This window comes from Poecile atricapillus, chromosome 1 (genome assembly GCF_030490865.1).
Source record: "Poecile atricapillus isolate bPoeAtr1 chromosome 1, bPoeAtr1.hap1, whole genome shotgun sequence".
Taxonomy (NCBI): domain Eukaryota; kingdom Metazoa; phylum Chordata; class Aves; order Passeriformes; family Paridae; genus Poecile; species Poecile atricapillus.
This window is the reverse complement of record NC_081249.1, coordinates 20,468,752-20,495,366: the sequence shown is the minus strand read 5'-3', so window position 1 is coordinate 20,495,366 and position 26,615 is coordinate 20,468,752. Positions and strand designations below refer to the sequence as shown.

The following is a 26,615-nucleotide window of genomic DNA, read 5'->3' as shown; positions in this document are numbered from 1 at the left end:
TGTAATTGCTGTTTAAGGAGAGTTGTTACAGAGGTTGTGTCATATCAAATACATTGCTTTTCTACTCTGTTACTGTTAAATGGACTGCTCTAAATTAGATGGTCTAATTCTGGAAAATTTGAATACGTGCAGGTGGACTTTTGTGTCAGCAAAGCCACACTTATTTAATTGGAGCTCCATATGTCTGCAAAAATTGGTTCCATATGGTTGAATGGCACATTTTGAAAATGTTTCTTTAATTCATACTGGTGCCAGGAGAAAGAACAACTCTATTTTTTATGCTCCTTAACTAAGTGACAGTGCACCTGTACATGAACCTTCTTTCAATTTTTAAAGCAGTAATTGAATATGTAGGATTTGCTTGTCACATGTTAACAGCTTTAAGGTAGCTTAAATATGTAGCTAACAAAAGCTTAACTGTGTGCTCTCTGTACTCCTTAAAACAAGTGATGAAATATACCTAAATCATGCAATCCCACTGTGTATTAGGTTGAATTTACATGAGTTTTCTTACAGAAAACTCTTTCACTTAGGGTCATGGTAAATCTAAACATATATATATATATACTGGTCAAATAAAACCCAGGTTTTTTACAAGGGGAAAACAGCTTTGAGTTTGCTTCTGGTTAACTGTATTGATGGGAAATAATCCTGTGAGAAAAGCTGGAGGGATGAATTTTTAAATTGGGCCCATAGAAGCTTATATAATTATTAAGAGATGAATTTATAAGGAATAATGTAAATTTATTTATTTATTTATTTTATTTATTATTCTGCTCAGGTACCTAAGGATAAAACTGGCCTGAAGGGAAAATCTGTGGGAAACTGGGGACCTTGACTGTTCTTGCACCTGAGTAAGTGAATACTTAGTGAAAATCAGCTTTACAAAATGTTAAAACTGTGAAATGTTTTTCAGCATCTCCATGCCTATTTGAAGTTGGAACTTTAGACAGTACTTTGGTTTTTGGATTGACAAAGACCAGAAGTAGTAGGCCTACCTGCAAGGGAGGGAATGTGGTGTAGAGCCTTCAGTGCCTTGCAGTACATTTCTTTTTATTGCTACCCTTGAAGTCTTCATAGACTGAAACATAGCTTATAGGCAGGATTTCTTGGTATTTTGATATATTGCCTTTTCAGTTATTTATCTTCAGACTAATGTCTGAGTTTCTTAAAGCTTAACTTGATCTTGCTGGTTTGTAATCACAGTAAGGCGCTGAGACTCAGCAGAACTGTAGGTCAGGCTAGGTTAAATATGAGGTTATCAGAGGGTGAAGGCTGAGAAGATGACCTCATGGAAGGTTGTATTGGAAAGGATGAATGCTCATTTAATTAGAAGTTTTTTTGGGGTTTTTTTAAGACAAAAGCTATTGTCTTGGTTGAGGTTTGCTTTCACTAAAATAGGACAGGGACAACATTTCTTCACCAGCTTGGATGGGGCATGTGGTAGACATTCTTTGTCATCTGGAGGCCCCCAGTCCCAAACCCAGTTTTCTGAAAGGCAGGAAGAGTATTTTCCATTTATGCACATAGCTTTCTTCCCTGGCAACCAAAGCATTATTCTGGTTGCAAAAAAATTATTTTACATATTGAAAAATCATGTTGATGCACAACTTATTATTTAATGCATTTATTTAGTCATACATATTAATATATGAAATGTCTGTAATATTAATGAGCAGATAAATTTTTTATGGCATGAAACTTCTTTCTACTGGTAACATATTTTTAAAAATGGGCAAGTGAATTGAGTTTTCTGAAACAATTGCTAGAGCTGGAGCCTTTCTTCCTGCTGGCATTTCTCATGCTCAGTGATTTATCTTTGGTTTTAGAAAGCTTTACTAAGCTGAATATCCTTACTGGTATCTACATTAAAGTTTGAAAACAAGACTTACCAGCTGAAAGTCTCTGAATTTAATCTGATCTCAACATGTTACGAGTGCTGTTCATTCCAAATCTGTGCTGTGATTTATTCATATTCTTGTACTTAACACATGAACTTATAAATTGATATCAATCACATCACTGCATAAAAAAGTGTATTTCGTTTTGCTAGAGTATTTACTGTGTTTATCCCTGCAGTAGAGTAGTAGACAAAAATATCTCTCATTGCTTTCAATATTAAAGAGAATTAAACATGTAACCTAAAAATCTGCCAGGATTTGTGAGCTATACACAAATAAGACTTTTAGTTCATTAAGAAATGGTAGCATTTAGCATTATCATTCTTTGCTTTGTAAGTTAGGTACTGAATTACAAATAATGCCTGAGACTGTATTACAAGGAACTGGTTGCTTTCCTGTGCATTACCAGTTCTCATTGAAGTTCTGGTTCCTTGTCTTGCACTTGCTGTGTTTGGTTTTAGGAATCAGGTCTCTGGACTAGCAAACAGGTATAAGGTTTGTTAAAGAAGAGAAGTTCAGTGTTCTCTAAATGATAGTGGCATGTTTTGAAATCACAGTTGGCTCAACAGCTCTGTTTTAAATCCAGCAGAGACCTTTGAGAGAGGTTTTTGCCTTGTTTCTTTTAACTTCTATACTAACATGAAGCAAATGTTTTCATTTATTTCCTATGTTATCAGTCCTACTCTGCGTATTTTAGTCTATTGCTTTTGACAGTGATGAAAGGCAGCTATTTCCCAACCTTTTGTATTTTGGGTGCTACATAAGCTCAGCTGTTCATTTTGAGAATATTTTCTTCTCCTGATTTGTTCTTGTTTCCTCATTTGAAAGGCAGCACTAGGAATTCCAGATACAATTGTAGTCTTCTTGGAATTATAATTTAGATTTTGTGCCTGTGTACATGAGACAGGAGTTTGCCTGTACAAAAGAAAGGCAGTCATTCTGCTGGACTGGAGAACCTTGTAGGTACAGTGACAAAGATACCATGTCAGTGTTATGTTACTTTGTCCTTGAAAATTGTCCTTAATTGTTATCTAATAAAGTAGAAGTCAAGAACTAGTGAACTAAGAAATGGGGCTAATCCAATTGAATTGTGTAGTGTGTTCCTTCATGAATATAGGATTGATCTCTAGGTTTTTTACCCAGTTTATTTGCCAGTTACTGTAGTTACCGCATCACCTACAGATTTTCTCATTCAGACTTGAAATTGAGTGCCTTGGGGCAACATTTTCTCTGTTAAGCATGAAAATGAACTGGCCTTGGTTTTGAGAGGATCCTGTGTGTAGCAGTTTTTGTGCCTGCTGTTATGGAAAGATCAGCGGGTTTTGTGCAAATCTACATCTGGGTGTGAAGCAAGATAAATCTGTGATGTAACCCTCGTTCTGCTGCATTTTGTTCTTTCCCAGGGATTGGTAGGTATTAGTCCGTGCTGTATTTAGAGGCTGAAGTGAAGCCAGCTGGTACTGTTGCTGTAGCCTGTTGATACCGTGGGATGAAGCTTTTCAACTTCTTTTAGCAGTTAATTTTGCAGAGATTGCTATTATTTTTGTAAATCACAGTGTATGGTTTCTGACAGCTTTTAAAGATGTCATATGCTCTACTGTTTATAGTGTAGAAATCTCTGGGGATTTCAAACTCTTTCTCTACAGTATCTCTTTCACGGAGATCAATTAAGTTTCTAATTAAAGTTTTATCAACCTAGCATCTGTTGAAATCCTAAAAATGTTGATGTTTGTTGGGACAAATATAGGAGGTTTTCTATCTCCTGAGAAAATTTTTTTTGAGGATTGTTGGAGTTTCTTTATATTTTTGAGAGTGTTTCTTTGTTGTTCACAAAGTGGTGTTTGAATAATGGAAAGCTTTAGAAGCTGGGAATTTTAATGAAAAAGAGCCAAACAAATTTATTTAAACAAATTTATTGATTAAAATAGCTTGTTCTCAACTAACAAAACTGTAGTTGTAATCCTTCCCCATTCTTTTTGTCTTTGAAAGACCACTTATTTTGATCAGACCTAAAATGTTGATGACAATTACATCTCTTTGTTTCACTTGAAGCCTTTCTTGGTGTTCGGAAAGTTGTATATCACATATATTACATTTGAAAGGTACCAAAGTCCTGTGGTTGGCCTCAGCATTAAAATATATAGACACTTCTGCTTTATGAGGCTGTAAACCAGATAATTCATCACTACTGATGACCTGGAAGTAGATGCGGGCTTTTAAAGAACAATATATTATATTACAAATTCCTTGGGAAGGGGAGTGTTTGTTTTTAGGAATTCCTGGAGAGTGGAAGCCTATTAGGATGGTATTGTACGTGTAATAAATCATGTACTTGGCCTAGGTTGAGGGTTTTTTCCTTTTTCTTTTATGATCTAAGATCATTTAAACATTCTGTCATAATCATAATAATAAGTAGTATCCTCTCTGCAAACACAGAAGAGAGGGGGAAGCTTTTTTTTTTTATTTTTGCAGTGTGATATTCTCAGTATCTATATAAATAAATGATAGTGTGTGGCACGATTCCCATGAATAGCAGTGCAGCTGTATTGCTGCTGTCTGCCCAAATAACAAGAAATGAGAGGGAAGAGGAGGTGACGGGGGGATATGGTTCGGAGAGGAGCATTGTGGTATGAATAAATTGACACTGTGGTTTTACTGGGGGGGGACACTCATTACAGGAGGCTTCATCTGTTTGCTGCTTTCCCATATTTAGAAGGCATCTTAAGTGATCCTTTTTGCAAACAGCTCATGCAGTAACTGGCAAAACAGAAGCAATTAGTGGTGTAATCTCAAAGGGAATCTCAAGCTTCACTTTAAGTGCAATGATTAAATCCACTAGAATGATAACCATTGCTGCCAAGAGCTGCTGTAATTGGTCACTAATGTATTTTGTTGTAGCAGTCAATATCTACGGCATTTCATGCACATAATTAGTAATGCATACACGTTTGGTCAGTAAAATTGAAAATCCTGATAATCGAGGGTAGAGGGGGTGGAAGGAGCACAGAGCTGGAGAACTGAAATACTGCTCTGTTGATAGTACCTAACTAGAACTGTGTGCTTCAACAAAACAAGTGTCCTACTGTGCTGGAATACAAATGGGCTGTCTGTGGCAGGATACAGCAAAGACATTTGGCAGAGAGGGATTTGAAAGCTTCTGGCATAATGTAATTGAATTGGCCATTTCTTTAAAGATACAGCAAATTGTTTGCTGCAGCATTCATCATCGTAAGGAAGGTCAGACAGCTTGCCAAACATATGATATTCATAATAAAAAGTAAAACGGTGACACTTATATTTAAACACAAGTCATGTTATCATGTTTGTAAAAGCTGGAGAAATGAATGGGAATATTTTTGGTGGTGCTGAGCATTAGTCATCTAAGTAAGACTGTAATTCAAGAGGGGTACATCTTAGAAGCAGAGGAAAGATCCACAGGGAAATCCAGCTACTGAGCAACATATGATCCCCCTGATTTGAGAGGGTAGTAGGTGTTTTGGCAGGATTATTGCTGACTCTCTCTTCTGATCACTTAAGGGAAGATAAGCATGTATGATCCTATTTTTTGCCTTTTAAGAAACCAAAGGGGAAATAACAAAGAAGAAGGACTCAAGACTTTAAAAAGAGGCAAAATTTGAACAAAGCGTTGCTGGGGGTTTTTTTGATAGTTATGCTGTGACAAAATAAGATGATGCAACAACCTGTAGCATATCTGAAATGTTATATGAAATGCTCTGTATTGGTACGCTGGAAAACCCCTCTCAAGTCACATCCAGAACACTGAGCGTAAATTGCCTGGTGACAGGGGCTTTGGGCCATGAAGTGATGCCTCTGCAAATGAGTAGCTGTTAGCTTTTAGGTTCTAACACATTCAGGAGACTGGCATTTTGATTTCTTGCACCACTGCACCACTGATAGGGTTGGAAATGGGAATCAAAATAATTAGATTGGATATATAGATCCCAGCAAACCAGCCAAGAAAGCGTCTGGGCTGGGGAGGGCTGCTCTGAATTCTAAAATGTGCCAGAGCTGTTTTTATGAGAGCATGAGGACAGAAGGAGTAAACTACAGTGCAGATGCTCACCATTTATATTCAAAGCACGTAAGAAAATAATTGAATGTATGCTTCCTCCTATTAAAGCCTGTTAAAATCAGTAATAAAGTACATTACTGTTGTATTAAAAAGGGAGCTCAAATTTTCAGGTAATATATCTTAGCTGTATGCATAGTGTACAGATAAGCAGACTGGGAAGTGGTTTTTTTTACTTTATCCAAGGCATTCCTCCTTCTGATGCAGGACTGTTCCCATCAGTTCATTTTCTGTTACTTAGTCCAGCAGTATCTCTCCAGTATTCCCTCTGGCAGTTTTTTACAGGCCAACAGTTATTCCCCTCCAAAAAGCCTTTCCTTCTAGTCCTTCAATGTTTTTATATAAAAAACTGCAACAAAAATGAAACACCAAAAAACCTCACATTTTCCATGTACTCCTTCTTGAGTTTCCATAGCTGTTACAAAAATGTCATCCTTTTTCTATGCACATTCTTTCTTTAGGTATTTGTAAACAATTACCCCACTCTCTCTTTTCCCACTTTACCATTTTTCACCTGTAAAAGAATTACTTTTTCTTTACTCAAATGTGAGTTCTTTGCCTTTTTGCTTTTGAGAGACCCTCCTTCATTAAATCAGGAGATTCAAGAGTCTAGGTTCTCCTAAATCTGTAGAGAATATGTTTTTTTTCTGTTAGCATGATTCCTGATGCTTTTCTTTTTTAAAATTCTACTCTCTAGATTGACTGCCCATGTTACCTCCTATATCATTTATGTCTCAGTGCGCTCTCTCACTTCCTTCCCTGCCTTATTACTGATTTGAATTTTTTTCATACCAAACATGTTATATCTTGCATTGTACCAAGCCATACTTTGCTTTCCATTTGTATTTCTGTTTTTGCTTTTCATTGCATTAAATCTCAAGACCTTGTGTCTGCATCTTCATATCTACCAAGTCAGTGTGAAGCGTCCATCCATAACAGCCTGTTGGTTTGTGTGCACACTTGCCATGGGGAAGGCAGTGGCTGCAGTGTCTCCTCTGCTTTGAAGCCAGATGCACAGGGCCATGTCTCTGGTAATACTGTATGATAATAACACACAGAAAGTACTTGCCTGCTTTTGCAGAAGGCTGTCCTGCATGCTGTCCTTAAAATACCCACTGAATCTGTAAGAAAATACAGCGGTTACTGGCTCCAGTTGTAGTCACTGGAAAAAGCTGGGTTGAGCTGTTTCTGAACTAAATATCACAATTTTTTTTTCCTGATTCCCTGCTTTGGATCTCCAGGTCATCTTAGGTGTTAGTGGTTTTTTATTTTCTTATTGTGCTCTTATTTGGTTCATTATTTCATGTTACCCTACTCAGTTGTAAAAATAGTGATGAGGAACAGCAAAGTGATTTCTTCTTGTTTTAATCTGTGCAAGCCCATAATATCTAAAGCTCCTTCAGAAGTTGTCATTTGTGTATCCTGAAGGTGCACTGTGGCCATCCTGTACATCTTGCACATAAGCCTCCCATTCAGTGATTTGATGTTTTGACATCAGATTACAAGACTAACATAAAGTGTATTTGCTATCTATATGGAATGGGGGATATTTAGCTGGTATGGGAGTGCAGCATGGATGAGTGGGACTCATACCAGGAGCTCTAAGAATTTGGGTTTATTGCAGAGATAGTTTGGTGGTTCTGTGGGAGCTAATTTTTCTAGTAGAAAACATAAAATCCAATCTTTTTTGTTAAAAGAAGACTGAAATTATGAGTTGGCCATCATCTGCGAATTGCCATGTGAAGATTTATGATATGAGAAGGCCCTTCTGTTTGGATGTTATGGAAATAAAAAGATGCACTGGAAATCAGAAAAAGAAAAATTCAAACAGGAGACAGATTTTATTTCCCCGATATTTGTAAAGCTGACAAAACTGTTGAAGTTGTGACAAGGAATTAGCTGAAATTTTTATATCCATATCCAAAGTCATCCAGATGACTTTCTAAAATACCGTTTGTTTGAACACTGCATTTAATGCAAGAATTTCATGCTTGAGTTTCAAAACTTGTATTTTTGAGGAAGCCCAGCAGAGGTAGGAGATAACTTGTGTCTCTTGTTGGATTCATGCGTATTAAAGCCTTCAGTTAGGATTTGGGCTTTCATACATACTGGTTATTTAGTTCAGATGATGGTCACAGATTTCTGGAGGGCAGTTGCAACACGACAGTTGCTGTACAAGAAATGGTTTAGTAATGCTCCAAAGGTTAGTTCTTAAAACACACAGCTCACTTACAAGCCCATTAAGGCTTGACCTATGTTGAGAGTTTATTTAAATGCTTGGCACTGTTCTTTTATATAGGGAGCTTGGAAAAAAATGTTATTTTGTTTTTTAATAATTTTTTCCCTGACCTTTTTCTGCAGCAAAATTGGCTGGCAGTAACACAGCAGGTCCAAATGCAACATTTTATTTATGGCAATAATTTTATAGGAAGAATAAATGGAGTTTGGAGACAAGAAGAAATGAAAGACTTCTTAGGTTTTTTAGATTAATAGCTTGCTGAATGTGAATGAATGCAAATGCCAGTGACTTGAACAAAGAGATCAAATTAAGTACCTTGGGCAGGTTACACAATGTCTGTCTAAGGGGACTGCAACACTTGATCCCTCTGTTCTGTCTACTGCCACTGAGACAACAGTATAGCAGTGTATTGCACAGGTAACATTTTCTGCACCTTTTAGGGTGTTAACTGCTATTAAATTTTTCCTGTTCCAATGTATAAATAACCTTCTATGATATGAATTGTAGGTAGTGGAAACACCTTGCATATTTCAGAGCCACAGTACAGCATTTGTTTAATATAGGAGATCTGCAGATATAGTTAATCTTCTATTGTAGATTTATTAAAATATGATATGAACATCAGGACGTGTAATACAACTAACTTGAATGTGCTGTAACTCAGGACAAACTGGGCTGTTTCTTCCTTGCCTGGAAGACTTTTCTGTACTTGTTGTTTTCTTATCCTTGATTATTGGAACTGAGTTTATGCCCTTCTTCTACAATAATCTTCAGAACTAAGTATATTCAGTGAATGTTCTTACCCCTTACAACTTTTCACTGATAATGCACATTTTATGGGATGATTTCTTTTGCTGTACAACTAAGAACTCAACGTGTTATGTGTTGACTTGGCTTTTGAAGGCCATCTTAAAAATATTCAAAATATTCAAAATAATATTCAAATTACTTTCCTTTTTCCAATCTCTTAGGCCAACACAGAAACAGGGTGAATGATCACATCTTGTGAGATAGTATATAGTCAAGGAAATGTTTAGATTCTTTCTGAACTGGTAGAGCACAACAAACAATGTGTTTTATTTACACACAAGCATAGCTGTAAAGAGATTCATATATTCAGTTATTTAAAAAGATAAGTATTGTGGCTGTGTAGGATTGAATTACAGCAAAATATGTGGAAAATAGTTTTCTGTTTTTGAAAAAATTAAAAATTGGCAGTTTTTTTTAATGCGTTCTTAGGAGACTATGGTTTTAATCTTGTTTTGTTACAGTAGCAAGTTTTTTTGATTTTCAAAGCAGTAGTCCTTTAAATCAAGAATACCCTTCTGCCACCCATATATTGTTTGGGAAAATTAAATTTGTTTAGGATATGATAAGTGAGAACACTGATATCTTAGCTCCTTATCTTGGGAAGTGCTCCCCTTATTTTCCTTTTCTCTGCCCCTCTCCAGGAACAAAAGCAATACAAGAATGCAGATGTTGAAAGGCACGAAAATGTGCTTAAAGTATTTTCCTTCTGTCTTGGAACAATGGCTGCTGACAGCAGAAGGCTTGCTTGCTTGTTAAAATTAGATTTGAATCATCAGTGTAATAGCAGTAGGAAATTGTAGGATGGAAAGGTGCCAGGATGCCTATCTATATCTGCCCTTTCAGAGCAAGGGGGGCTGCAGTGGCTTGAGCTGTCTCCTCAGATGAGTGAGCGTGCCCTATATGACAAGTACTGCCTTAAGCATCCTTAAAACAAAATTGTCCTTGGGCAGAAGCTATTGAGGTGGGATCCTGAGAACAGACAAAAGTACAGCAGTGCAAGAGCTGTTACACTTAGGCTTCTGAAGAGTTTGTTTCTCACTGGTTCCTTACATCATATTTAATTGGGCCCACTTCCATTACCTCCCACCATTTTCCTGCACGAGGATAAAAAAAAAAAAAAAAAATTAAAAAAAATTCTGTGTTTTGGAGTTTATTTTTTTGGATTTTATGATTGTAAAGTCACTGGGAAGTTTCCATAATCTAGTTTTAAGTAAATTAGAGGATGATGTTTACTCTGAAGCTTTATCAGAGTCAGCATCGTTCTGGCTTATTCTGTTTCTCTTCAGTTGTTTTAAGGCAGTCCAGTGCCCAGTTACTTCTTTTATGTAGTTATTATCTGTTGGTTTTGCAGTAACCCAATCTATGGAACACAGTGACCTCTCTATGCACCTTAAAGCCATTCACAGAAATGGTTGCAATTCTGCTGATGCAGAATGCAGCTGCCCATTTAAATCTTTTTTTCCTGCAGAGGAGATGGTTATGTCTCTGCTGTGTACTGGCTTCTGTTTAATTTCAAGTGCAGTTTTTACACTGCTTCCATAAGCAGCTTAGTTCTTGATTACTTCAGGGAGTGCTTTGCGTGATACAGCAGTAATTGATATCAGCTGAAGTGCTAAATCTACCAGTCCCCTCATTTAAATTAGTGCCAGTTGGAGATGGGAGAGCTGAAAGCAGGACTGTGCCTGGGAGAGGACCCTGCTTTTTATTTAGTTTGCTCTCATAACGGAGTAAGAATTTTCTGACATTCTGATTATGAGGTTATTCTTGTCCTGTGGTGGCAAAATAAAATCAAAGTGGTTGTGTAGGGACGATAAAGGAGTTATCGTGTTAAAGTGTTTAATGATATTTAGTGCAGTATGATTGTCTTCATCAGTGCTATGAGTGCAATCAGACATATTTTAAAACCTACATAAGTAACTGGATTATAATACAGCATTGATTTATATATTTTTTTATCATTTGTTTACATTAACTCCATTTTAACACTGTTTTGTATATGTATGTATCCATCTATCTGTATATATCTGGCGTTTTCATATATAATGTTCATTTATTTTCTGGAGAAATAAGTGATTCTGCAGCTGGGCTGTATTGGCTTATAGGTATTTAATTATTGGCAAATATTTAGAAGGCACAGGACCACCACAGTTTCATGAGACTGCTGTAGCAAATTTGATGATGCACAAGAAAAAATTGAAAGCAGTGCCTGAGCATCAGTGGCCATCTTGGCTTGACCTGCTTGTGTGTCCAGCTTTTAGACTGCAGTCCCTACTCCTGCACGTGTACCAGCTGTGAGAACAGTGTGTTACGTGGAAAGTTTTATTGGAAGTTGCTGGTATATTTGTGATTGAAAAAGTGGGTAGGATTTGATCTACCTTTTTCTCCCCAGACTCCTTACAGGACAGTAGAGTGATGTAGTGTGAAGTAGGCTTCAGGTTGCTTAGATGATGGTGGTTTGTACTTGTTCTTTTCTGTAGTGAGTAAATTATTCATTGTGGTCCTGTATCATATTTGTAGACAGTTACTTGCCAGCTTCTCAAGATGGCCACACAAGCCATTCCCTTAAATAGCCCAGATACTTGTGTCATCTAGAACCTTTTTGTAAGCATTCTTCTTATTTGTCTTGTAGGTGTCTATAAAAGTATGTAAATCTAATCTTTAATATTAAGGGTTTATGGCCTTAGTACTTAGGTTTCAGTTTCATGCAGTGCATTGTGAGATTGCATGTACTCCTAATCATATTGTTGGCCATTATCATCTTTAAGCATGTTCCATGTCCCTTGGGTGTCCACCTACCATCTGTTACTTTATCCCATTAGATTTCCACCAGATTTCTTATTTTTCCTCTAGCATACTCTGCTGGAAAAAACCCTCCGTATAGTTTCCCTCATTGATCTCCCAGTTTAGTCTTAATTACACAGCTAATCAGATTATGATGACTCTCTTTATTTCTTACCTCCCTGTGCTTTCCAGTATGACCAAAGCATGTACTTAATTTCTGCACATGGGTGTGTATGTGCATGCAGGATGACTATACAAGATTGTTCTAAGCAGTGCTTTCTGTTCCACTCACTTTGCATGGAGGGTATAAAGGTGCCTGATGCTTCACAGCTTCACTGACCACTTGGCTTCTGCTTCCTCCTGTGGACCAAGGGAATCCATCTCTTAGCATTTGACCTGAGCCAATCAAAAGGAGCGTCCTGCCCTCCTTCCCCTTCTCCTTGAGCTGTGCTCTCCCATTCCAGGGTACTGTCAGCCCTGTTGTGCTGCTGCCCGGGGCTGAAAGATGTGCAGCGAGCTCCCGGCCAGCTCGACAGTCTGTCCCCAACACACGGCAGCCATAGGCTGTAAATGAGCTTAGGCTGGCAATTAATTCACACTGCTGAGTCACGGCTGAAATGCTTTACTTTGCTGTGCACCTTTTTAAAGCAAACCATGGCCAGATCAGGGCTGCCTAGGACAGGCTGTACTTCACTGTCCCAGGCCATTGAATGATGAGTGACTCAGCCATTTGTGTAGGGAGGCGAGGAAGGCATCTGTGGAGGATCATCTCTGCAGGTGTCTGCAGCCACCCTGCTCTGCTTGAGCATCACCGCTTAAGCTAAAACCTGGAAAAATACTCTCCACACACAGAAAGCGTCTGTTTCCTTTAAAACCTGTGAGATATGTGATGTTCTGAGAAGGAAGATGCATGAGAATTATTTACAAACCTGTTAACAACTCCAAACAACTGAGAGAGCATGTTTACTTTTAACTGGAATTAACTAACATTCCTTCATGGGGAACCGTTGTCTTATAGAGCAGGAAGGGTTCATCCATTCACTGCTCATTTTTTTTGTATTGCTGGACAAAAGCTTGCCTGATAAAACAGCATATTTTCATGGCTAATGAGCTCAATTAGTCCTTGGTTTCTATCCGTGTACTACAGGAAATAAACCGTATGGAATATTACTGTGGAATATTTAGGTTCATTTATAAATACAAAGATTCATGTGTACAAATTGGCTTCACTCTTAATTGATTTAGAATACTTGATTAGACAAAACAGCTGAGCCAATGTAACTTGCTGCCACTGAGAGAGTTCAGCCCTCACTTTTGTCTTCCTGTCCCTTCTAGCCATATGGTGCTTGTCTGACTCCTCAATCCAGTGCTGAACTCCTTCCTTCCTGGAAGAGACCAAGTTGTTTTGTCTGGTTGGATGGTATGAAACAGGTGTAGGGAACTGTGTGCTTCATTTCTGGAAATGATGTTTCGGCATAAGGGTTGCAGGTCTAGTGACATAGTGCCAAGATGTGTATGAGCTAGATCATCAAGGGTTCATTTCTACTTAATGCTTAGATCAAGAAAATGAATAGTCTGGTTTTACGTATATCTTCTGTTGTATATTTTTAGATGTTACCACCTGCACATAATATAATAGTCTTGTAGCAAAAAAAAGAGGCATTTTTAGCACAGATGGCATGATTGATAGAGCTGTGGTTTTGCATACTTTGAATTTTAGTGGAGTGAGGAGACTTTCTACTCTAAAACTTAAGCTATCCTGCATTTCAAAATAAAATATTAAAAAATTGCCTTGGTTCATGAATAGTTGGCAGAAAAACAAGACTTACTACTTTACCCAGTAAAAATCAATGGCCACAGAACAAATATGTTCTTCACCGGCTAATCCAGTAGAACAGGGCTATGTTTCAGTAATTTTGATGACTGAAGAGGGCATCACATGTTTTAAGTACTGGTGCTCTACTTGTGTTTATTCTTTTTGTCTTAAAAAACTGGCCAGAATCATCTCTGGTGTACAGCTCTCCTTTCCATTAGGCTTGTTACAAAGCCATGTAGTAACTTTGGGAAACAGTTACAGAGTTTGCAGCATTAGTAATTAGGTTTTGGGAACCATATTTATTTAACAGCCTTAAGTGAGCATGTGTGAAATTCCAAATGCAGTTTTCAGGGGCAAACTTAATGCTTGTGCTCAAGAGCTGGAGCAAGTACTGGGGCACAGAATATCTTGTTAGTGTTGCTGAGTTCAGCTGCTGCTGTTTGCCCAGCCTGTGAGCAGTAGCAGGTGGTGGGGGAGCTGCTGATGGCCCAGGGAGGCAGGCAGTAGGAAGGGAGAGGTCAGAGCATGACTGCTTTCATCTGGAAAAGGCAAAGCAGAGGCAGTGTCTTAGGTCTTGGCAGCTCAGGTGTGCTTTTCTCACATTTAGGTTTTCTACAGTCTTAATAGCATTTTCGTTTGTTTGTCATCTCCTTGGCTGTTCTGCCTTCTGTAGAGAAAGGAAACTTCCTTGGTGTAGTGCTAAAAACACATAGTTTTGACAGCAGTCCTAGTTTCGGTATTCCTGGCCACTGATAGCCTGTGACAAAATTGCTTGAAGCTGACCAAAATGATTACCTTAGGTAACGGGATTGTACTGTTATCTCTTGTGGACCAGCCGCTGGAAAGAGATGTCCGAGTTGGATGTAATGACGTCAATGTGCCTTTGCACCTGCAGAGCCAAGCCAGGCACGTACACCAGAGCCTGTGTGGGTTGAACTGAGCCTGAGGCTTGAGGGTTTTGATGGCCTCAGGTAATCACCTTCTGTTTGTGATCCAGATGGAGGGAGCCCAGTGCAGCACAGCCAAGCCAGCCAAGCAGAAGCCATTGGAAGTGGCCAAATGGGGACATGTACCCCACTTCCTGGACTTCCTTTGGGGCTGGCTGCTGGGGTCTGGCTACAGCCTGGTTTTGTCTTGAAAAGAAGAGCCAGGGCTGGGCAGGCAGCACGCAGAGGGTAGTGGGGGGACTTCAGCAAATGGATTCTAGTAGTCTCTGTTGACATAACTTAAGTGGGAACTTTTTTTCCATCATATTTGAGCATTGCTGCGGCTGAACACATTTTGCTGAGACTGAAATGGCACCTCCCAGGATTTCTTGTTGCCCAGTTTCAAAACACTCTTGTTAAATAGGGATATTTACAAAAATTACAGGAAACTGGGTTATAATAGAAGACAAAAGTAAACCTAAGTATAGGTGCCATGACTTCTTGCTTTACATCTAGAGACAGACCTTTCTATTCTCAAGCTATTATATTGAATATCCTGATCTATACACTTTTCAGAGTTGGGTTGCCCACTGTTCTTGACAGTCTGGTTCCCAAAAAAGTTATTTGAGTGAGGTTACTTACATGTGAGAGGAGTTATTTACAGACAGGTTGCCTATGAAAATTGCATCACGTATGTGTGTGCATACAGGTGTATGTATACCTGTGCTGAATGCGATTAAAATATTTCTTCCATAAGGACTACAAGGTTTGGAAGCTTTTTCTACACAGGGCAGTATCTCATACACACAGGTTCTGTAAAAGCCAAATATTTTCTCACAGTGGCAGTTTATTTTTGGAAACACAAAACCGTGAGCAAGCAGCACTGTGTTGCACATCCATAAGGTTTTGCACAGACGCAGGGCAGCGCAGCCCAGGAATACGGATGTGTTCACATCCAGGCCTCCCCATCCTTCCCTCGGTGCCTGCTCAGGCTCACAGCAGGAGAGCAGAGATGGCTGTGGTTGTACCTGTTTGTGGGTGATGGGTTGTTTTTGCCCTCGGTCGCTGCTGGAAGAGAACAGCAGCTTATCGAGCACTTCAGTCTGGTTTGCTGAGTGTAACAGCTTATGAGAAAATGGCTGCCTTGTTTTCCAGCCGTGTCCCAGGGATGGCCACGCAGGAGAAAATGAGAATCCGAGCTTGAGGAATCTCTCAGCGGTTTCCCCTGCCATTTAACATTTATAAATACGCTATGAAGGATCCCTTTTCTTTCCAGGTAGCTGCCTCGCATTAGTCCTTGCAGCACAGTGGGAGGAGGGGTGGGAAGGAGCGTTTCCAGACCCTCATCAGTGCTCCCAGGGAACCCTTTCCAGACAGAGGTGCATGCACACATATCTTTCCTTATATATGCATATAAATGCACATATATACAAGATGAGACTTTAAGCTTAAAATTTGTCTTTTGAAGTAATCTAATAAGTTGCATTTTAGTGATTATATTAATGAAGTGTCGTTTCCTTAAGTATTTAGTGCTTCTAAAAATTACTTTCTTCATTTTCTCACGGTTTGAGTGACACAGCATTGCATTATGAGCAGACATTATGTGCCGTGAAATAGAAATGCATACAGCCCTTACACTGAAGTAACTCGAGGTCAGAAAGGTTTTAATACTAATACAGAAATGATCTGCACAAAACAATTCTGCCTGAATAGCGCACTAGAAAATTCTCTGTTGTTCAAGTGCATTATCCCATTTATTACGTGGGATAATGAAAACAATTTTTAGCAAATTGTTCTAGCTTTCTGCAGCAGTTTGTTTCCTTCAATTCTTCAAATGATCTTGATGTTTTAATAAATAAATTCTTTCAGTATCCTGCTGGAAAAGGCAGAAGTGGCATAAGGAATTACAAACTCTTAAGAGAGTAAGAAGGCCACTTATTTGGAATATAATGGAAAGTCTTTTAAAAGGACTGGTTAGCTTCTTTGGTGTTTGGACCTTTAACATAAACTACTGTCTCATAAAATCTGGTAGATTTAGCTGTGCTGGTTTAAGATGTGACAATTACCCGCTGTACTCATCTGCTGGGCTTCATCCTTCATCAGCTGCTGAAGAAATTGCAGTATAGCCAGTGAGCCCTGTGGAAGCAGGGTCTTGAGATCCTGAGAACCCCTTCTGCCTAGCCCTGCTTGGGGACTCTCTGGGCTGAAACTACCAGAGCTCTTCACAGCTAGGCTCTTAATCATCTGCATCTGTTTATGGTAATAAGGGAGAGGAAAAAAGAGTAGGGAAACAACCCTACAAAGCAACCAAACAAAAATTCCAGTCAGAGCCAGGCACATTGCCTTTAGCTGTGGGCTTTCCTACCAGCTTACAAGCAGTGTTTCCAAAGTGTTGTTTTCAGGTAGCTATTAGCAATACCAGTTTTGTTGCATTGATGTACATAGGTTTCTTTTATTTCCTTGAGTAGGCTTTTCTTCTTTTTCCCTGCCATCCCTTAAAAACAATAAGCAATAACCTTTTTTGCAGGATCAGTGTTGCTTTTGATAATCACAACTTAAGCAGTTCACATTAGTGCTAAAGGTAAAAGGTAGTGTACTGTGTTCATTTTGTAATAGAATCATAGATTGTTAAAGGGCTGGAATTGACCTTAAAGGTGAGTTAGTCCCAACCCCTGCTGCCATGGGTAGGGACACTTCTCACCAGACTAGGTTGCTGAAGGCCTTGTCCAGCCTGGCCTTGAGCACTGCCAGGGTTGGGGCTCCCTGTTTCTGAGTTAAGCAGTGTCAGACCTGTTCTGGAGCAGCTCTCTTTCTGTGATCTGCACATCAGCTGGAAACACAAGAGTGCCCATGTCGCTGTTTCCCTCTTCCAGAGGTCAGCTGTGCTGCTGCGGTGTCACTGCAAGCCCAGGGAAAACACTTCACACTGCAGCTGTACCAATAGCAAACAAAGGATGTGTTCTTGTGAATCAGACTCTCACTGTCTTCTCTGAATTTTCTAGAGCTGTCCAGATAGCCTTCTTTTTTTTTGTGCTGGAGAAAAAAAGGCTTTTTCAAAGAACTGCACATTCAAAATCTGACTGTAGCAAAGGAATAGGAGGAATGCTATTTGTAGGAGACACTACTGTTTGCTTCACATTTATTCTTCTGCCACTTTTGTCATTTCTTTTTTAACAACTGGAGCAGAAGAGTCTGAAAAGGGAACTGGAAAGATAACTGCAGGTTTTGTTTTGGAAAGCCCTTTGGAAAGCATACCTGTTTCATACCGCTGTACCAGTATGGAAGCTCTCTGAGTAAGGCTCCACTGCAGTGCATTTTGGAGCAGGCTTGTTACCTGACTGGTTGCTTTCATAATGTCCCTTATTCTGGATGATTCCACAAGGTGTGTGATGACATGAATGTAGGCAGAGTGTGACACAGCTGATCAGGTGACTCTAGGTGGTATCTGCTTTAAAAAAAAAAAGAGCAAATTATTGCATTGAAAATGCTGAGCAGTGTTTGTTTATTGGCTGTAACAGCACTGCACACACTGGGGGGTTTTGTGCAGCAGTCCAAGTTAGCATGGTTAACAAAACAGTGCAGTTTCTTTAGGGCAGTTCTTTACCTGGGCCAGTCATACTTTACTAAAGGAAAAATTGTGGAGTGTAGCATGTCCTGCAATACTCAGGCCACTGTGGATATGTCTTCTGCAAATTGGCCTGGAAATGCATTCATTGTTTTGTTCTACTTTTCATCTAACATAATCCATCTTGTATCTCTGATTTTATTCTTAAATTATAACTTCTGGGGACCAGAACTATCTTGTGTCTCTTTTCATCTGGATTTTTCTAGATTTTAATATAATCTTCCATACAAGATTCACGATTAGCATTTCTAAGCAGCAATTTAATACAATTAATGATACTTTATTATTGATCAAGGTTTCCTGTCTCCTGTTATATCATGAAAACTGCTGGCTGGATTCAATGCTTCTGAGCTTCTCTATACTGATATTTGCAGGCTTGTAATTCTAAAGAGAAGAATAAATAATTCACATGAAGCTAGGAGTTTTTGTTTATCTTTTTAAAAATGTTGCAACAAAGTGGTCTGAGTGTTAGGCCATATAATGCAATTCCAAATATTTTTAAAATAGAAAACTTATGAGATAATGTTATTGATGTTCTATCTTGCCAAATAAATATTTCAGTGGGCTGATAATGTGGAGCTGCTTTGGAGGGATTTCTGCTGACATTATTGTTACAGTGTGATTGCTATGCTGCTGATGTTAGGCACCAAACCTGACCCACTGTAAAATGTTTACAGTTTTGCATTCTCTGTGCTCTAAAAATGGAACAGCTTTCACAGTCTTTTATTCTCATATAATTTTTCCCTTTCCATGCAATCATACCTAGAAATCAGCAGCTTGCTTTGCAGGGCCGACATGCACGCTGCTTTATTTTTCAATTTCATCAGTAATAGGCTTTTCCTAGCTTGTAATGCTGTTCCACTGACACAATGATGGTTATTCCTTATTCACACAAAAAAATCTGGTGAAGTCTCTCTAAAGATTTCAGTCTTTATGGTGGGGTTATTAAAATGTATAAAATTATTCAGATTAATAGTTTTTCAGCACTTCATTCTATTTTTTCTTGAAATAGAGTATGCATTTGTAATACTACTCCAGGATGGATGGAGTCTAATGTATGTCCTCTGGCTTCTATATTAGCTGGGCTTTGAAGTGATAGTATACTGTGTGTGTGTTCAGACTTCTGTAGATGAGGGAACAGGAAAACAAAACTCTCTTCAGGACTTGTAAACCCTCTTCAAAGGTATCAGGGCCAGAAAAAAATGTCAGCAAGAGGCCATGTCTGCCAAACGGTGGCTGCTTCTGCTTTTGTACATAGTGGTGGTTGGGACGACAATGGGCCGGTGATGGCAAAGCAGCACTAACTACTTGTGTGCACAGCATCTCTGCTGGGCCAGAAGCAGCTTTCCAATGGACGTAGGTCCTCACTTCTGAAGGCCAAACCTACTTAAACTCTGGCCACCCAACTTCTAAGCTGAAGTGGGTATATTATTTATCCTTGCCTGACTGTTTTACCAGGGAAGTACCATCTATCTCCATCATTTGCTTTGGTGGCAACTACTTTAGACAGCTGATACCTCTCTGAGGCTAAAGGCTCTTAAAACCTTTTGGCCCTAGTGGCATATCCACATGTGCCTCGTGCTGTTTAGCAGCGGGTAGCTGAAGGCTGTTTGGTTTGTACAGTTGTAGTTTCAGGTAGGACTAGGCTTTATGTTCTTATTTGTGTACCAGTTCAAAAAGCTCTATTTCAAAAGGCAATGTAAATATAAGTAAAAATAGGCCTCTTTTCTTATAATGTAGCTACTCAGGGTGCTTTATTAACGCATGTGCTTTGGAGAGGTTTTGTTGGTTGGTACTTCCGTTAGTTCTGAATCCATGAGGAAATAAAATTGAACTGTGTTTTTTTTCCGAGTCACAGAGTTTTAAACTAAGGACTGTGGTGTCCCACCCTTAGGAAGGAGCACCTAAGAAGGGAGCACCAAGTAGATGCTTGGTGGTCAAGAGGAGTGACAGAAGTCAGAGGCTCCGCAAAAGCTGTCAAAGTAGCGTTAATAAATTACACACTGGGCATGGAAATTGGTGATCATTAGTCCCTTATCTCCAGGTATAAATATGTGGCAGTGAATATGGATTAAATGTTTGGGCACATGGGAAGAGAGAGTGACAAAGATGAATTAAAGAAGGGGAGAGAGAAATGTGGGATGTAAAGAAGGAATAGAGATCACCAGGCCTGATTCCAGCATTGATCCAGCTGATGGTGTGGCCAGGATCCTGGGCTGCATATGTCCCTAGGCTTTGTTGGGTGCCTGTTTAATGGTAGGATTCCCCACTCTGGAGATAAGTTTCTCATTTTCTATGCAAATCAGCTATCATGTGCAATTTGTTCTTCTAGACCATTCTGGAAATGTGTGTCAGAGGGCTTCAGAGGTCTTTGGCTGTCTTGTTCCCCACTGCTGTCCATGCCTCCTTCTCAATCTCATCCCTGTGTTTGTGCTGTACTATGTTGTGTTCATGTCCTCAAGCCAGAACAAGGACGTTTCTCCAGCCACATCCTGTTCTTCTTGCGGTGTTATTGCCAACAGTCCTTGGTGGTTATCACACCAATCCTTGGCTGGCTCCACAGCTATCGGTGCCTCAGACATACAATAAACATCAGCCCCTTATCTTCTACAGGAACACATGAGTATGTTACTTGGGGCTAAAAAAGTTATTCCATGTTCAGGAAAGAGTGCCGAACTTTTCATGTGCTATGATCTTAGAATATCTACATAAATACACCTCTCTCTTTTTACAGGTAGTGAGTTACAGAACCTCAGTTATTAAGCCTTAAAATGCAGTTCTGGCTTGGGATTCAACATAGGGAGCCGTACTAGTATCAGTTATAAACACAATCGTACCCATGCACTAAAGGTAAAACCCTTACGATTTCCCAGCTGTGACAGAGAGCAGGATGAAATACATTGTCATGGATGTTCTTAGGAAAGGTATTGTCCTGGCTTTCTGATAAAGTTGGCAGTTAAAAAATTGCTTTAATTGTTAAATTGGACAAACTTGTTCTGGAAGTAGCAGATCACAGAAAGCAACAGACACAATAATGTCACTAGAATTCAGTTTTCACATTAAAACTCACAGACCTTGATTTGGACCTCAGGTTCACCAGTGGAAATCTGGAATGGCTTAATCTGTAATTTATTTGAGTCTCTCCAGGCATACGTTGCTGGAATTGAGTGCAGCTTCAGCCAAGCCACTCCAGGCTGAATTGTTCACCTGTTTATTCACCTATGAACGTGTGCATCTACTCACCCATTGACACAGTTTACTATGAAGCCAAAAGACAGGGGCACATTTTATAAAAGCAAGGAGATCTTGAAATTCATAACTTCTGACAGCCATGACAAATAAGCAGCTGTATCCATTACCAGTCCCCAGAGTTATCTAGTATCCTTTCTTTATGTAATTTCTTACACTTTTTTTTTTAATACATCAGTCTTTTCATTTGTTATTTATTATTCATAGCATTAATAAGAGTTCACTACTTCCCTTTTATTTTCATTGCTGTCTTGAATATTTTAACACAGTAACTGTGCTTGCTTTGTTTCCTTGCTGTGGATTTTTTTCGTGCTTTTTTCCCATCTTGTGTTTCCTAGTTTTATCATCTGGAAATATTATTAAAGACGTTATATACCTTTTCTTCATCCAAAGACATGGTGCATCTGTTGACCTTCAGGGCATATTGCTGGGGCCATCTGGTTTTCAAAGGATGTGGGGGTTGGCAAGAAATGGGGAAGGATTTAAGGGAGAAGGAGATATTAGGTTACTTATTAATTTTTTGATTAAGGTTTTGCTTTGTTGAAGAGTAAGACTGATTGATACTTTGTTACAGTATTTGTCTTTTTATAGTCTTTGGTTCTTCTTGTGTTTTTTTTGTCATTGTGGTTATTGTTTTGAAGTAGTACTGGGCTGGGGAGGCTCTTGAGGGTATGTGCTTTTCTTTATCAAAATAAACAAAACAGTATGGACCCAAATTGGTGTGAGGTGTTAACCAATGCTCTTGGAGTCTGTTAGTACCAGGATTAAATGACACCATTTCAGATGTTGCTCATCTCTGTTACAGTAAGTGTTGGTGACCAGTGAGGAAGTGAGGTGACCAGGACAAAGTACCAACCCCATTTCAACCTGAGAAAAATTGTATTTAGAACAATTTTGAGTTCTGGAACATTTCCCCCAGTTTTTCAGAGGAAGCCTGATGGTCTTTTTCTAGTGAATTCACAGAATGTAGCTAAGAGGCACCGTTTAATTTCTTCTCTTACCCTTCTAGAATAAGGGAGTCTGCCTTGTATGTGAAGGAGTATGACATGTATGCACAGGTTTTACTGGAGCTGGAGACAGAGCAGGAAAATAGAGAATTTTATCAACTCTGGATGCTCCCTGTTTCAATATGGCCACAACAATTGCTGTTCAGTGGTTTTGATACACCTTTGCTTTATCTTTTTCTCATAGTACCATTAAGAAACCACTGGTTGGCCATATAGGATATAAATTGGTAATTTTTCTTACATTTTGTAAATGTTTGTCATATATTATGAAATTCACTGCAGTGCATAAAAAGCTTTGATTTTCATGTGTTAAAAGCTGTTTCAGTTCAGTTACCCAGTCTGATATATGAACAGAAAATATGGTACACACTTTCTTAGGAGAGGAAAGAAAAATTATTGTAATTAAAGTTACAGAATAAAAAATAAAATATAATATTTTTTATAAATTATAAGTTAAACATTTTATTAAAAAAATAGAAAGTAAAAACAGTCTGGTTCTAAGAGAAAAGTTTAAGCTCACATGTTAAAAATAATCTTCTCTCAATTAAGAAGGGGCTCATTTCAATGAAAGCAGAATTTCCTGCATTTAATTATTGTGTCTTCATACGTGTAAGTTCTGAGTGATCTGTTTAAAACCCCGAACATCCCAGGAGGAGAGGGAGTGTGTGTGTGTGTCCCAATGCTTCTCCTCATTGTGTCATCTCCATAACTGACCCCCAGTAAAACTAAATCTCCCCCTGGTCCAACAGCTCCTGCCCATGCACAAGCCTTCTCATAACCTGTAGCAGACCAAGTGTCTGGGTTACAGTTATGACAATATAATGATCTTGTCATATGCTTTTGTATTTAATAGTGTTCAGAACACTTCTTAATTATTCAGTTTATTGTCAGTCTTCTCAATGGATTTATTTCTCCATCTTGACCGCTGTATTTTAGGAAGACAGAAGGCAGCTGAGTTATACACTTCTTACCTTACAAATAAACCAGTATGCATGGTGAGGAAAGAGTAGAAGAAACAACGCACCTTTGTAGTGTTTAATCCTTTCCGTCTGAATTTGGAGAAAGGGATGGATAGGGGGGAAAAAACTCCTAACTTCTGTGAGGAAAGAGAAGACTAAGTAACTTCATTAGGAAAGTCCTCTTAAACCATTGTGATTTTGGGGATGTTTCATTTTTAAGTGTATTATCTGAGGTGTCATTCCAGTCTTGATCCTAGCTTTCTCTCCAGGTTCTTTTAAATAAGCATTAAAGTTGAGAGTAAGTCAAAAGAGCTTATAGAAGCAAAGTTAAAAGGTTGCTTTGATGTTTGCCTTGTGACCTAAAAGCATTGCAAAAGCTGACCTAAATAAAACCGATAGGAACCTCGTTCCCTGTCCTTTGTTTGTTTGTTTGGAGTTTTTTATTTTGTTTTTTGGAAGAGGATTGGTTAGCTGGTATTACTTTTGAGGAACAGCAGAGGACAAAAAGGCTATTATGTTTTCCAATGGCCATGATCAAAAGCTTTCTCACAAAGTCACACATGGGTTTGTAGAAATTCTACCCAAGGCTTGTAGCTGCCTGTGTTGGTTTTCAAGACTCTCTAGCTTTTCTTAGGAAAGCACATAAAAAACATAAAATGGCTGTCAGAAGAACTTACTGTTTGAAGAGCAACCACACCTTGGAATTCCTTCCTTGGTGGTAGTGAGTTTGTGTAAATGTGAAATAACCAAGAGTAGTGTAATTTGATTTCAGCAGCTCAGGGGGTTGTGAAGGTGTTTGAGAGACCAAGCTTTCAAAGAGATTCATGGTGCCATAAAACATAAAAGTGTGATATAGTTGCAGGTTTTGCTTTTTAAACAACATACAGTAAAATCAGGCACAGTAAGAACATGAACAAGCAGGGAATCATGTTGTTTTCAGGTGAGCATGGAGTACAAAAAGTTAAAGACTGAAAATTTTGTTTTATGAAACTGAAAGCCTGTACTCTAGATTAATTTGTTCGAATCTTATTCTGTGGGTCATATCCCCACTTCCTTTATATTTTAATGCAGAGTTCCTGTCTGCTGCTTTTTTATTCATGCAGAAGTGCTTATGGAATTGTAAATTAAATTGTTTTCTGAATCAGACACCAACTAGATCATTAATTAAATTGCAAGATAGAGCCAAACCATATCCTGGCTGCCTCTGTAATGTTGATGGAATTAAAACAGGCCTGGTGACAAAGAATTTTACGTGGAAAATCGTGATTACTTTGGTTAGACATAACAGAGTAAGTCTGTTTGACTTTCAAATCCTGAATGAATTTGCAAGATGTGAATCTGGAATAACACTGGTAGGCTGAACAGATCCAGTGACAAGTGACTGGAGTCCCTTACCATGGCTATTCTTTCCATGCATTTTTGAAGGCATACCTGAAGGAATAAAGCATCTCTAAGTTCTGTTTGAATTTACAAAGTGATTTTTTCTCATTAGAATATCATATTTTAGTTCTCTTACCAAAGCAACATTTTTCATAGAAAACATCTTTAGAAGTTCTGAAGAACGGGAAGTAGCTTGATGGATTGTTATAGGAAACATTTTCCCAATAGAAGAGAAAGCATGAAAAGAATGTGCAGATTACCATTTGGAAATGTAGTAAGTAAACAAGGGCACTGAAATGGAAATCAGATGAAGAAGGTTGAGAAGGGCCATAAAGGACTTTAAAAATGAATAATAAATGAATAAATAAAATAGATACTGGAACAGGTGGTCCAGAAAAGCTGTGGATGCCCCGTGCCTGAAAGTGTGGAAGGCCAGATTGGATAAGGTCTTGAGCAGCCTGGTCTAGTGGGAAGTGTCCCTGCCTGTGGCAGGGGGTTTGGAACAAGATGATCTTGAAGGTCCCCTCCAAACCAAGCTATTCTATGATTCTATAGGAAAAAAAAAAAGTTGCTTACATGAATTTGGAGATTTTTCCAGATGTATAGGTTAAGTTACATGTTTTCAAAGGTTTCAAGTCTTTGTGACAAAGAAGGTGACTGCGATGCTGACAGTACTTAAGAATATAAGTGTAGCAAGAAGGGCTGCAAAGGGAGAAAGTGTTCAGAATAATTCTGGAGAATAATCACATTAGAAATGGATAAGGATTCTGGTCTTCAGTATAGAAGAGGCAAGTCTGGAGCACAGAGTATCTTTTCCTAAGTGATAATTAAAATCAGTTTTGAATGAGATTCCCTTTTGCAAGGAGAATAAGAGAGTCAAGGACAGAGCTCCATGGATTCCCCAAATGAGGTGTAAAATGCAATTATCAGTGAATAGAAACATCCAAAACAAAAAGTAATTCCATATACTGTAAGAAGTGTAAAAATGAGCAGCTTCTTTTTCAGTTAAAGCCATGGCTATATGCACCATTCACATTTCAGTCAGTCATTTCTTTTGGTTTCATTATTGTAGAATTGAATTCAAAATTAGAAAAAACAGTATACTAGAGGACTTGAGGATGTGCTTTGTGTTGAGTGAAAAACCCTTCTGTCTTCTGATAGACATTTTACATCTGCAGTTTCTGTAGATTGTAAAAGAAAAGCCTGTCGTTTTGCCATTTATTAAGTGGTACGCTGGGTGGAATTAAATCTGTTGAACAGGAAGAAATTTTGAACAATTAAGTGCATTTATATTAAAAGTTTGATTAAACCCCGTAGGTAAACTGTATAAACATGGAAGATGAATTTGGATTTTCAGGGCGATGTTGCCTAACTCCTTTTCTTTGAAAAAAAACCCAAACAACATACATACATGAGAAAAAAACATAGAAGCGTGTATTTGCAGTCTAGAACATCGGTTCTTTTGGGTGGGATCATCTCACCAAACTTGTTACATAGATGTTACATAGATGTCAGGTAACAGAGGTGTCTGTCTACTTTGGAGCCACCCCTGATGCAGACTTAGGTGCTCCCAGCACATGAGCACTCTCCTTGTGGGGCAGTCTTACCCATCAGGTGTATCGTGCCCCAGAAGTGCCTGCCTCCTGAGGTGGAGAGGAGCTGCCCTTGGATACATGTCTGTGTCGTACCTGTCAAAAAGACATCAACCCAACTATGTACCTTCTGCTATATTTCACTAATCTAAATAATTACTCCTTACTGTCCCTCAAATACTTGGTTTAAAATATAGCTGAGCTTGCATTCATTTTATATGTATATTTAATCAGCTATGC

General features: G+C 38.7%; 1 protein-coding gene across 2 annotated transcripts in view; it reads left to right on the top strand.

The window, feature by feature from the left end:
* The window catches only part of TBL1X (transducin beta like 1 X-linked), a 190,823-nt gene that overhangs the window by 54,040 nt on the left and 110,168 nt on the right, over positions 1-26,615 (top strand). The window contains exon 2 of one of the 2 annotated variants that reach the window (XM_058845891.1): positions 782-854. The exons of the other annotated variant lie outside the window; for it this stretch is intronic. The gene's annotated coding sequence lies outside the window, so the exon portion shown is untranslated. The remainder of the gene's footprint in view (positions 1-781; positions 855-26,615) is intronic. 2 annotated transcript variants of the gene reach the window in all.